The sequence below is a fragment of the Podarcis tiliguerta genome (assembly GCF_965153285.1).
Source record: "Podarcis tiliguerta genome assembly, chromosome: 12".
Lineage (NCBI taxonomy): Eukaryota > Metazoa > Chordata > Lepidosauria > Squamata > Lacertidae > Podarcis > Podarcis tiliguerta.
In genome coordinates, this window is record NC_139545.1 from 22,839,021 (window position 1) to 22,852,021 (window position 13,001).

General features: G+C 45.6%; 1 protein-coding gene across 2 annotated transcripts in view; it reads right to left on the minus strand.

The window, feature by feature from the left end:
• WIPF3 (WAS/WASL interacting protein family member 3) overlaps positions 1-12,530 on the minus strand; it is a 38,392-nt gene extending 25,862 nt beyond the window's left edge. The window contains exon 1 of one of the 2 annotated variants that reach the window (XM_083405028.1): positions 12,420-12,530. The gene's annotated coding sequence lies outside the window, so the exon portion shown is untranslated. Of the gene's footprint in view, positions 1-11,873; positions 12,029-12,419 lie in introns of those variants that run through there. The other variant, XM_083405029.1, reaches the window with a different exon arrangement.
• Positions 12,531-13,001: the final 471 nt, after the last annotated feature.

Below are 13,001 nucleotides of genomic sequence, written 5' to 3' on the forward strand. Positions count from 1 at the left end.
TCGGGTGAAAGACGCTTCAGGTTGAGCGTTTTCAGGTTGCATCCCGCGGCGACCCAGAAGTAATGGAACGGGTTACTTCCGGGTTTCGCCGCCCATGCATGCGCAGACGCTCAAAATGACGTCATGCGCAGAAGCAGTGAATTGCGACCCGCAGACGCAGGTTGCGTTCTGCTCAGGTTGGAACAGATCCCGTTCACAACCAAAGGTACCACTGTAGTAAAAATAAATTATTGACCTCTTGGCATAGTTGTCAACTTACAGATTTGAAAATAAGGGACCAGTAGCCTCAAAAATAAGGGATCAGCAGCCAAAATAAGGGATTTTCAGAGCACAGGTATGTTCACCTTCTGAACCCCTCCGAGCCAAAGGCAGAAAGCCCAGCCAGCAGCCAAATGAAGCCTCAAGCGGTGGTTCCCACAGCGCAGCAACCCGACAAAGGGGATGCAGCAAGGAAAACCACCGTCACCTCTCTTCTGGGAAGCGCTGAGCAAAGGCGAGTCCCCAGGCAACGCGGCCGATTTGATTGGCACAAGGCATGCAAGCTCCACCCTCCAGTCATTTTTAGACTCCTTATTGGGTGAGCAATGCAGCCAAGCAACACAGTTGGAGCCTCCCTCCTCCCTGGCCGGCATGGAGGGAGGAAGAGGAGCTGCTTCCTTTGAAACCCGGGAAATTTAAGGGACATCATCAATAAGGGACAGCAGCGGGACACGGCGCTGGGATAAGGGACTTTCCCGCCAAATCAGGGACGGTTGACAGCTATGCCTCTTGACCAAAGAATCACAGCTGATCTTTCTGAGAAACCCCAGGAGTCTCTGGAACATAGTATGAATCAACCATTTCCTAATGGCCTACAGCACCACAAACCTGCATCTTTGTCTGAATAATGTTCTCAAGAGTGTTTATAATAACAGCAGCACTGTTCGCTTATCTGCTTCCATCAAATTCCCTTTCATGCATGGAAATGTCACGAGCGATTCCACCCGTAGCCACAGCTTGTTTTCCTCCCTCAAGACATCTCGAGCACACGCTCACCCTTCGTCCTTGGCTCTGTGAGTCACAGGAACCAGCAGCAGCTGTAGGTTCCCTAGTGATATTTAGTCTTGTACAATTTGATCCCGCTATGCACACCCTCAAGACCTCGCTCAAAATGTTCCCCCATCTCGCCGTTTCCACGGTTTCCACTTCTGTCCTATTTGCATCACGGCAATCTCACATCGGTGCACTAGATCCACCTCTTCCTTGTAACTGAGCAAGCAATCCCCCCCCCCAGGACATTGCATTTTCATTTTGAGTTTTGCACAAATGAGCTTATTGGCCAATATCCATTTGCTAGGATCTTCAGGGCAACATACCTGTTACTAGTGCACCAACCCCCCCTGAACAATATCAGGATATGGAACTCAAGAATGTTATTTAAGAAGCAGGTATTTTAAGCATCGTAGCCCTAGGAAAAAGAAAGCAAGAGGCACTGTTGTTTTTCCAAGTCAATACTGTAAATTAAAATGCAATACAATTCACCCAGGCAGTTGTTTGACTTTTTTTAAAGAAAAAAAAATCTTTGTTAGTTTGTTCCATCTGTACATTTCATTTACCTAAAGCTTGAGGTGGGCATGCTGAAGGTCACAGAGTCATGATCCCAAATATAAGGCAGGTTCATCTTGATAGCAGCTAGATCTGCTATTGCCTAGACTACAATAGTCATTAGAAATCTGATTTATACCAAGTCGGACTACTTGCTCATTTAACCCACTATTTCCTGCTCCAGGGGTACACTATGCGCTGCCTTCTGGGTGCTGTTGGACTACAACTCTCATCAGTCTCGGTGAGCGTTGACAATTGTCAGGAATGATGGGAGCTGCAGTTCAAAAACTTCTAGAGGGCTCCATGCTGTCCGTGGCCTACTCAGACGGACAGCAGCTCTCCGAAAACTCAAGCAGGTCTCCTATGACCTGCTTCCCACTCCTTCCATTGGCAATGCCCAATATCTTCTGTATGCCAAGCATCTTCTCTGTTCCCGAGCTGCAGTCCCACCCCAGGTTTATAGGGTTATTGAGTAATCAGAGTGAGAAGGGACCACGACATCATCTAGCCCAGCCCCTGCAATGCAGGAATCTTTTGCCCAATGTGGGGCTCGGACCTACAACCCCTGAGGATCCAGCGTCTCTATAATCAGAAGCTTCCTGGGAATCACTTGTCACCCCACAAGCTTGTTCCCTCATCTGTGTGACATCCCTTGAGTTATTTGAAGATGGCTACCATATCTCCTCTCAGGGTGGATCTACACACAGGGGGAAAAACGCTGTAAGTCAGAAATTAAATTGTTATAACAAAAGAAAAAAACACTATGTAAAAATTGCATTGATTTTCTTTTGCTCTCTTCCGCCATCTGGTGTTGCATGTTTATAACACAGCCAAAACATTTTTTTACTAATGTAGCTGAGTCCTCAGTCTCCTCTTTTTGAGGCTAAACTCCCCTCAACCGTTCTTCATAAGCCTTGGTTTTATCGTGTTTTTAATATTCTGTTGGGAGCCACCCAGAATGGCTGGGGAAACCCAACCAGATGGGCGGAATATAAATAATAAATTATTATCTTGGTTTCCAGATCCTTGATCATCTTGGCCACCCAGCTCTGCAGCTTATCAATACCCTTATCTCCAGCTTATCAATATCCTTCTTAAATGGTAGTGCCCAGAACTGGACATAGTATTCCAGGTGGGATCAAAATTATATAGAAAACCAGGATTGTATAATGACAGGAAAAAGGAGGAGGAAAAGAAAAAAAGAAAACCAGCATTGTACATCTGTTCAAGTCATCTTTCATATCTGGAGAGGAAGATTAAAAGATTTACCGGGTCTACCACTTGCTGCTGCCAGCTGGCTCTAAATAACAGCTGAAGTTATTGGTGCAGGTGTGCTACAAAGGAGGCTGTGTTGGACGGACAGAATAAAATATGAGTAAACTAAAGCCAGGTTTTGAATACATAGGGTTGCCATACATTTGGAATATTCCGGACATAGCTGGGATTCGGCCATTGGAAACTGTGTCTGGGCGGAAATTGCTAAACGTCCGGGAAAATCTGGACGTATGGCAGTGTAGATTTTGGAGAATTTGATGAAAAACAGCCAAAAACTTATTTTTAAAAAACTAGAACAAAGCTCAACAACTTCGGCAAAAAAGAAGACATCAACAACTTTGGTGTCCAGATTTTCACCTTCTGAAATATGGTAACTCTAGAATACATTAAGCAGCAAGAGTGTTTTTTCATAACCTAAAAAAAACAGCCCTTGCTTATCAGGCAAATAAACAATCATTTTAAATGCTTACAAAACTTCAGATGGCTTCTTAGAAGAGGTATTCCCCCTCTCCTCTCATACAGGAAATGATTTCTCTTCTGAGATGGCACCTGGCATGATTTTCATTTCCTCCTTCTCTTCTTCATCCGTTATTGCTTTAAGCATAGGCACATTTATCCTCATGACTATCCAAGGTAGCTTTCTCTGAGATGCTGGCAGAGATGGAGGCCAGCGCAGGTGAGTGTTTACGTGAACTGTAAGTGAAACCTGACTTCTGACATTTGGTATCAAAAAGGCTCAGCAGTAGCAGCTTTTAAACTGACCCCTGGGGAAACACTAGCAAGGAACATCCAATTTGGGATCATTTCAGTGGTGCTTTGTTTCCAAACATCTAATCATTCTGGTCTTTTATCATGTCTCAAAAGGTAGGTCTTTATCTCCAGGTGAGCATCTCAGAGATGCTGTGCTCAAATACTGTGTTTGTCTAACTATCACCATATCACTACCATCACAGAAAAGTGACCCAGTTTTATGTTCTTTTTATATTTTTACCTTTGGTTTTTTATTTACTATGTATATTGCTTTGAGAAGATTTTCTTCTTCTTGATTTAGCAGCATAGAAATTTATGCAGATATAAAGAAAAGCAAATTACCCAACCCAGAATAGTGAGTTGTGTTTTGTGTAGTGAAGCCCGACATCTTGAGTTAGGTGGGAGGAAGTGAGGAAATTTAAGTGTTTGCATTTATTTTGGACGTTAAACTAGTCTGTTATGCTGGTCATTACATAAGTAGACTCATCAATGCCCATCCACACTTCTACTTAACTTGGATTATGCAGCTTTTAATTCCTCCTGGTCTATGCTACATTCACTGAAAGCAGCTGCTTTCACTTTCTCCCCTATAAATCCAGATTTTCCTCTACCTACAGTGGTACCTCGGGTTAAGAACTTAATTCGTTCTGGATGTCCGTTCTTAACCTGAAACTGTTCTTAACCTGAGGTACCACTTTAGCTAATGGGGCTTCCTGCTACCAGCACGCTGCCGCCATGCAATTTCTGTTCTGATCCTGAAGCAAAGTTCTTAACCCGAGGTACTATTTCTGGGTTAGCGGAGTCTGTAACCTGAAGTGTCTGGAACCTGAGGTGCCAGTGTACAGTGGATGCTCGGGCTGCGAACGTGATCCGTGCTGAAAGCACGTCCGCAACCCGTAGCGTCCGCAACCCGCAGCACCGCATCTGCGCACGTGTGGGTTGAGATTCAGCTCTTCTGTGCTGTTCCAGTACTTCCGGGTTTGGCGTGGTGTGCAACCCAAAATCGTGCAACCCGTAGCATCTGTAAGCCGAGGTATGCCTGTACAGTGGTACCTCGGGTTAAGTACTTAATTCGTTCCGGAGGTCCATTGTTAACCTGAAACTGTTCTTAACCTGAAGCACCACTTTAGCTAATGGGGCCTACTGCCACCGTGCCACCAGAGCACGATTTCTGTTCTCATCCTGAAGCAAAGTTCTTAACCTGAGGTAATATTTCTGGGTTAGCGGAGTCTGTAACCTGAAGCGTATGTAACCTGAAGCGTATGTAACCTGAGGTACCACTGTAGTTGGTTTTAAAACCAATGCACACTTATGCCTTTCTCATTTTTTTCCACTGTAGACAGTTAATCCACGAGGACTGGGGTTGGGCATTGCTGGAAAGAATGAATAATGGAAAACCCGGGAGCAGAACAAGAAACACCAGATTCTAAAAACCATATACCAGAGCACAAGGAGCTCAGGTAGGACCTCAAGGTGACAAACCGAATACAGAAACTCTGGGCTTTGCAGGCAAGTGTGGATGGGCTCTCAAGATTTGCACCAATCTCCTGTTGAAGGCACCCAATTCATGTGACCCCACAATGCTACCTCCAACAGAAACATCTTTTCCCATGCACTTTCATACCAACCCAGGAGATCCAGCGACTGCACTCTGGTGCCAAACAGTCTCCCTGAGCAAATTTAGCACAAAGGCATACATTAAAGCCGATCCTTGGCAGAGTCCCTAGATTACAGTGAAGCCTTGACCATCATCAATCATTTCCTACAAAGGATGAAGATAAACATGCAAACAATATTTCCTCCCTTGCAAATATGCATAGGACTATGGTCTTAAATTCATTGCCTGAATCAACATGATGACAGATTAGAAAAAAAAGAATGCAAACAATAAAGGTACCGTATGTTCACTGAGGGTGGAATTCCACTTCTTGAAACTGAGTTAAATCAACCATAGTTATACATTTAATGTTTTTTGGTTCTAAATTTTCTGTGATGTTCTTTTTAAACAGAAACATAGATTTTACCCATTGTTGAAAAACAAAATTGAAGGAGGGGAGAGAGGGAGAGAGAGAGAGAGAGAGAGAGAGAGAGAGAGAGAGAGAGAGACCCAAGAGCCATGGTATTGCAATAAGTTTGGGTTGGATTAACTGGGTTTTTGATTCATAGAATCGTGGAGTTGAAAGGGACCCAAGGGTCATCTAGTCCAACCCCCTGCAATGCAGGAATTCCTCTCCCAGCCTGCGATTTTATAGCTAAAAGGTGAGATTTCTGCAAAAAAAAGAAAAAAAGAAAAAAAAAGAGAAGAGGCAAAATAATAAAAAACCAGGTCTGCTAAATAACTGCTTTGTAATGTGAGCTAGGGCAAGGAGCCATCTATGTGGGGCTGATAGGGCTGGTGGTTCAAAACACGTGGAGGGCACCAGAGTGGGGAAAGCTGTCTTAAAATATGTATCCCTCTGTCAAATGCATGTCAGATACCACATCCTAGGTCCCCTGTCTGAAACCCTGGAAAGCTGCGGCCAGTCTGTGCAGGCAATACTGAACTAGACTAACCAATGATCTTCCTCTGTGTAAGACAGCTTCCTAGGCTCAGTTTTGCTGGCCACTGGTAAGGTGAGGGCAAGCAAAATCAATGCAGCAGAAGGCTTTTCAGGTGGGCCCAACACTTAAGGGGCACTGTAGGAAACAGGACGTTGAGGGCAGACTAGCCTTCTTTAACCTGGTGCCCCCCAGATGTTTTAGACCACAGCTCTTCAATCATGCAATAGTGAACATGCTGGTTGGGGCTAGTGGGAGCCGTTGCCCAAAATATGAGGGCACCAGGTTGGGTAAGCCTGGGCTAGACGGACCTTTGTTCTCATCCATTGGGAGCTATGGTATATTATATTCCATCCTTCCTCCCAAAGGAGCCCAGGGCTGCAAACACACACATGGGGGGGGGGGGACACCTCTGAAAACAATTCTAATACAGAAGCAAGCTGGGAAAGATCTCTACTTCCCCAGGGCAGTCAAGGCCACCTATAGGTTTCCAAGTGGTTAGAAGACATCGGGCAGTGCAACTCGAATGCCAGAAAAGAGGGGAAGAATCTACAGGCAAAGTTATCTGGGGCCCCACATTGATCAGCTGACTGTGGGGACAGACCCCACAGACCTTTGTGCAAACTCAGGACCCATCAGCCCCATGCAGTTTTTTCCAGTTGCTCAAAACAACAAACGACAACAGATGCTCATATACTTTTGCTGCTTCTCCCTTTCTAACGGCTATTGAGCTGAACCTGCCTAATATCTTATTTTTCAGTTTTTCAAACATTTACAGACACACAAATTATAAAAACACAAATCACATACATTTCTAATACACATATATTTGACTCCCCCCCCCCTTTTGTGGTTCCTTTAATTTTCATACTGCATTTTCCACATTACTCCATCTTTGAGTTATTCTTTAGTTTCTCTTAGTAATATGTTTAACTGCTTGTTTTACATTAACCCTGCTAATGAGCTTAATAATAATTTATTTATACCCCGCCCATGTGGCTGGGTTTCTCCAGGCACTCTGGGCAGCTTCCAACAAAATACTAAAATACAGTAATCCATCAAACATTAAAAGCTTCCCTAAACAGGGCTGCTTATTTGCATACAGGAGTTTTTCAAATATTCCACAAATTTTCCCCAATCTTTAATAATTTCTTCTTTTTATTACACCCGTTAACCTTGTCATTTTGGCATAATCCATTAATTTAATTAGCCACTCTTCCTTGGTTGGTACTACAACTTCTTTCCATCTCTGGGCAAAAACCATTTCTAGTTGCAGTTGTAGCATACATAAAGATTTATTTTTTGGTCTTTTGGTATCTCAGTACCTATGAGCTGAACCTTCAGAATAGCTAAACGACAAGCACCACTGATTCTAATGGTTGCAGATCATTGCACTATAGAGTTGGTGTCAATCCATCAAAGCTGTCCACTAGGAGGAATGTTGTCTGTATATACCTCTTTAGGAGATTGCGCTATCAAGGGGTGAGAGGGCATAGCCATCTTTTCTCCTAAGAACCTATCACATATGACAGTAAAGTTGTTTAGCTTCTGAACTCAGTTCATTTTTTTTAATTGCAAGCCAGCATGAAGATACTTAAATTGATGCAGCCATAGAAGCATAGGAAAACATTAGAATCCTTGACTGTAACATTCCTTTTTACTATTTTAGCCAGAAAAGTATTGATTATAACTGCCAGGAAGGAAGATAATACAACAAAGAAAATCCCCTGTGTTGCAAACAGAACACTCTGAACAACAATGAGCAACATGTCGGCTAATAATATACTGACAATATTTTTATAACACTATAAAGGTAAAGGTAAAAGGACCCCTGACCATTAGGTCCAGTTGCGGACGACTCTGGGGTTGCAGCGCTCATCTCGCTTTATTGGCCAAGGGAGCCGGCGTACAGCTTATGGGTCATGTGGCCAGCATGACTAAGCTGCTTCTGGCGAACCAGAGCAGTGCACAGAAACGCCGTTTACCTTCCCGCCGAAGTGGTACCTATTTATCTACTTGCACTTTGACATGCTTTCGAACTGATAGGTTGGCAGGAGCAGGGGCTGAGCAACGGGAGCTCACCCCATTGTGGGGATTCGAACCGCCGACCTTCTGATCGGCACGTCCTAGGCTCTGTGGTTTAACCCACAGCGCCAGCCGCGTCCCTTATAACACTATGCTATTTCAAAATTCATAAACAGAAGACATATAATATGTGCATGGAGTCACAAACTAATAAGCATCAAAATTAATGTTCCATGAACAGGAATGGTAGGCGTGGTAATTCACTGTTAAAGATCACTGAACTGGAGGCAGAATGCCTTTTCAAAGTCCATTTCCTACAAATGTGAGGTGATGGGTGCTCCAAACGTAGCAATAGGGTGCTGCAAGCACAGCAGCAGACAGAACAGTTCTTCCAGGAAAATGAACTGTTTCAATGATAATTCTTCATCAGCAAATTGATTGTCCCCAAAGGTACATCAAATGGTCATGGATCAGCAATCACTTAAAAGTGTAGTAAGCGTAGGAGGGAAGATAAAGCAGATACTGCTAAGTATGACAAGAGAGATTTTCTTAGGGTGCATCTGGACATGCATAGTTTCATGGCAAGCCTCACAACATATCAAGGTACAGATCAGGATACGGAGATCTTCCCCTCAACTAAAGTTCAGGAGCAGCCTGTTCTCTCCCCAGTTTGCAAGAGAAAAATGAATCTGCAGGACAGTGTGATCCAATTAGAGTGCTGGACTAGGACCTGGGAGACCAGAGTTCAAAGCAGCAATGAAACTCACTTGGTGACTAGGGGCCAGTCACTGTCCCTCAGTATAAACTACCTCAGAGGGTTGTTGTTGAAAGGATAAAATGGGGAGGGGCAGAACTATGTGCTCAGTATTAACCAACCACGACAACAACAACAACAACAGAGAGCAAGCAACACATTTAAGGTAACATGTAGTTCAACCAAATAGATGGCACCTGCTGCAACATCTACCATCTAAAAAGAAAGTCTGCATATTTCCTCCCCCAAAACTACTTTTTAAAACCATACGCAAATGAATTCAGATGGGCAGAGCAATCCTAAGGGGGGGGGGAGAGTGGCGCAGCAGAACCGCTGCCACATCCTAAGCCCAACCACCTTGTGTCAGTTGAGGTGGAAAGTGGGTGGTTGATGCCCTGTCTTCAACTTCACCAGTTCCTGGCTGGTATAGCTGAGGGGTTCAATGACTGGACCCCCTGAAGGAGCCATGGAGCTCTGGATACAATGGACCCCAAACCAGTGGTGACCTACCCCTGAAACACCCCATGTGGGAGCTATTTGCTACCATTTGGTAGGAGAACTGCCAAACATAGTTTTCCATCTCCTTGGGCATAGTGCAGCGGTCAGCAAGGTTTGCCTCGCCTGGGCCAGTTCACTCCAGAGGAGATACCTCTGTGGGCCAGACCGCGTGTGCACATGAGTGCGCGCAGCTGCGATTTCTGGCGTCTGCACAGACGTGATTTTTGGCATCTGAGAACGTGCAGACGCGATTTCCGGCACCACAGAAGCGAGTCCCCATGCTGCGCTGCGCCGGTTTAGCGCCACACGCGGGCACTTGCCAAGTGGGTGGCTTGGTTCGGGGGCGGCTCATGGCCAGTTAAACGGCCCCTGTGGGCTGCTTGTGGCCCATGGGCCTTATGTTGCCTACCCCTGGCATAGTGGGAGGGTGTCTCTGCTGCAGAAAAGCCACACACACCCCTTGCCTGGGGGGAGCAGTGTTCTCATGTCCCAGCAGAGAGGTATTCTAACCACCACCCCATGGCTAGTAGAGATGTATCTACAGGGCATTCGTACCATCATCCTATAGCCATCAACATTTCAGGCCCTGAGGTAGGACTGCACTCTTAATTAAATCTGTTTTGTTTAATTCATTAAGATTTATCCAGTTGGATGGCAGCCCTAATAACAACAGTAATACACCAGTGCATCATCCTTAATTAATGAAATGAATATTCCTGTTCAAGGACAGACATAAAGCTCAATGAAATATATATATGCAATTACATCTATTGAATCCGGCATGCTTCAATGGGAGAGAAACTAGTACCAAATCATTAGAAACATCCAAGTCATTCAAATGCCAGCAGAACGTCACAGCCCTAGAACTAATTTACTTTTCTTCTTTTCGGTGACTAGGGCTATCAAGCTTATTAGAACAAGTTTTGCACAGTGTCTAGAAAATGGAGGTCAGAGACTGACTGGGGGGGGGGTGTGGAATGTGGATAAAAGTAAAATGGAGAATTTGATAAGATCTTTTCCAACACTTAATACTTCGCATACACACTGTTTCGGTTAGATATAACTTTATAGGCAGCTTGTCTTATATAAGCACGTACACTTTTCTGAACAGCTCTCAGTGCAATCTGGTAGATGTCTACCCAGCAGCAAGTTCTTCTGAGTCCAATGGGGTTTACTCCCAGGTAAGTGGGGATGGGATTGCATCATATCCCCAAGTTTCTGAAGATGGCCACCTCGATATATAATGTGCTTCTTGCAGAAAACATCAGCGTACCTGAAACAAATCCAGTTGCTGCAGACGAGCATCCTTTTGCCAAACACCTGATTTCCCCAACATTTTTTTAAAATAAAACTCCCTCCAGGCTACTGAGAAGTATGAGGGTTGCTTTCCTTCCTCTTCCAGATGCAAAATTTGCAATTCTGTGTATTAGATTGCCTGCTGGCCTGACTGCCCCTCACCTCCCCCCAGGGAAAACTCACCACAAAGTGACTGTTGTCCACAGCATTTCAATCAGAGATGTTCTGTCCACTATTTAAGCCTTAGTTTTTAAAGCATTAGGCTGCAGCTGCAGCCAACCTGACCCTAGCCTGAAACAGGTGCTCTTACTTACAACAGATGATACACCTTCTTTCCATCTATTCATTTGGCTCTGCAATTATTATGCATCCCTCCCATTCAGGATCTAGTATTTATAGTCCCACATTTTCACCTTTCTTATAAGTAAGAAAATAACTTCACGAAGGGGGAAAAACAACTCTAGAACTTGATTGATGGGAATATATAGAAGAAAACGGAGCAAAAACTATTATGTACAAAGCTCTGAAAGTCATTATCGAGCAATATATATGCAGCATAAAGAAATAATGAAAATAAAAAAGTCCAATGGAACTTATTTTCAAGAAAGCACACTGAGCAGAAGCAGGAAAGAGAAAGAAAGAATGTGCTACATAATTACAGCTGCTATAAACAGGTAATCATTAAACTTGCAGGCTCAAAGGAAGCATGTTTCCATATACAGATCCACCTCCAGAAGCAAACCTCCCCCAAACCTCCAGGAAAATCCTCCAGTCTCCCAAGAGCTTGGCAATTTCACCTGCAAATTCCATTTCCGAGTATTTTATAAGCAAAAGCAAACATGGCTCCTGTTTGGCAGCCTTTCATAAATAATACAATGATCTATTTCAAGCCCTTGTAATGGACCCACCTTGACAACTGACCAAGCCTATACTTTTTCCAGGGCTGTAAGGCCAGGACAGCCTGAGGCTTTAAGAAATAAACAGCCCAAACCCAGAGAGCCAGACGCAAAAGCCATACATTCAGAAGCAATTCTTCTGAATCTTCCCACGTTTTCCGCACCAGGTTCTGAAAGGGGTCTAATAACTCCCTAATGCTGAAAACCAAGTGGGCACTTTAGTAACACTGGCAAAACAACCCCTTTTGTGGAGATACCTGGTCGCTGCGGAACGGGGGAACTTTTCAACAGAGGTGAGCTGAAGAAGAGAGATCTGGATTTGCAAAGGATCTCTGGTCCCCAATGGTCTGACCACCAACAGCAGCAGCATGCCTGCTACTCGCCCGCCTACCTCCTAAAAATTATACTGCTGAAATCAACAAGGCGTCGAGGAACCAGGAGTGGAGTTTTTTAATGTGTGTGCGCGTAAGGAAAAGCAGAGTCCCTTTCTGTTCCCCAAAACAATCCGCCGATTAGCAGCGCAAAGCCTAGAAGCGTTTACTCGGAAGGAAGCCTCGCTTTGTTCAACGAGCCTTACTCCCTGGCGAGTGCGTTTTTTTAAGGACCTTGGGATCGGGGGCGCAGCTCTCGGCTCCATCCCAGGTAGAGACTTGGAGCGGACAACCGCGCTTCTCTGGTGCGCCCACCTGGACGGCAGCAGAGGCAGGTGCGCGCACGACTCTCTCCCTCTCGGGTCCCTTTCCCCGCTGAGCCACGACCAAAAAGCGGGACGACGGGGGCGCCGCCGGGTCCCCAGCACTCACCTGCCCTGCACCGACAAGAGGAGCCGTCGCCGCCGCCGCCTTCTTCCCAGGTCTGGAGTCCGGCGAGAGCGCGGCGCCACTGCGTCCGAGGAAGGAAGGCGGTGGGAAGGGGGCGGAGCGCCGAGCTCGCCTTGCCCACGAGTTCTTGCGGGGCCTGGAGAAGTCGCTTAGCTCACACGCCGCCCCGTGGCTTGGTTTCGCTGTCCGGGGTTCCTGGAGGGGCTCGACGGCGCTTGGAGGAGGAGGGAGGGAGAACACGCACACAGGTGAAACAGATGGAGCAGATGCCGGACAGGTGAGCCCCCGATTTCTGGAAAGAGCCTTGTTTCCCCGCCCCCTAGAGCTCAGTTAAGACCACAGAGCAGCGCTCAGCTTCGGAACCTTTTTCAGCAGCCGAGGTGGATCCAAGAACAACGAGGTTGCTTCTGAGCGTGTGCAGAGCGTGGGCGCAATTGCGTCTGGAGTCAGTGGGAGGGCTCCGATCTGGCGGGGTGGTTGTATACCACCTACTTGTTTTCAAATCACAAAATCGCAGAGTTGGAAAGGGACCTGAGATTCATCTAGTCTGACCCCACCCCCCCA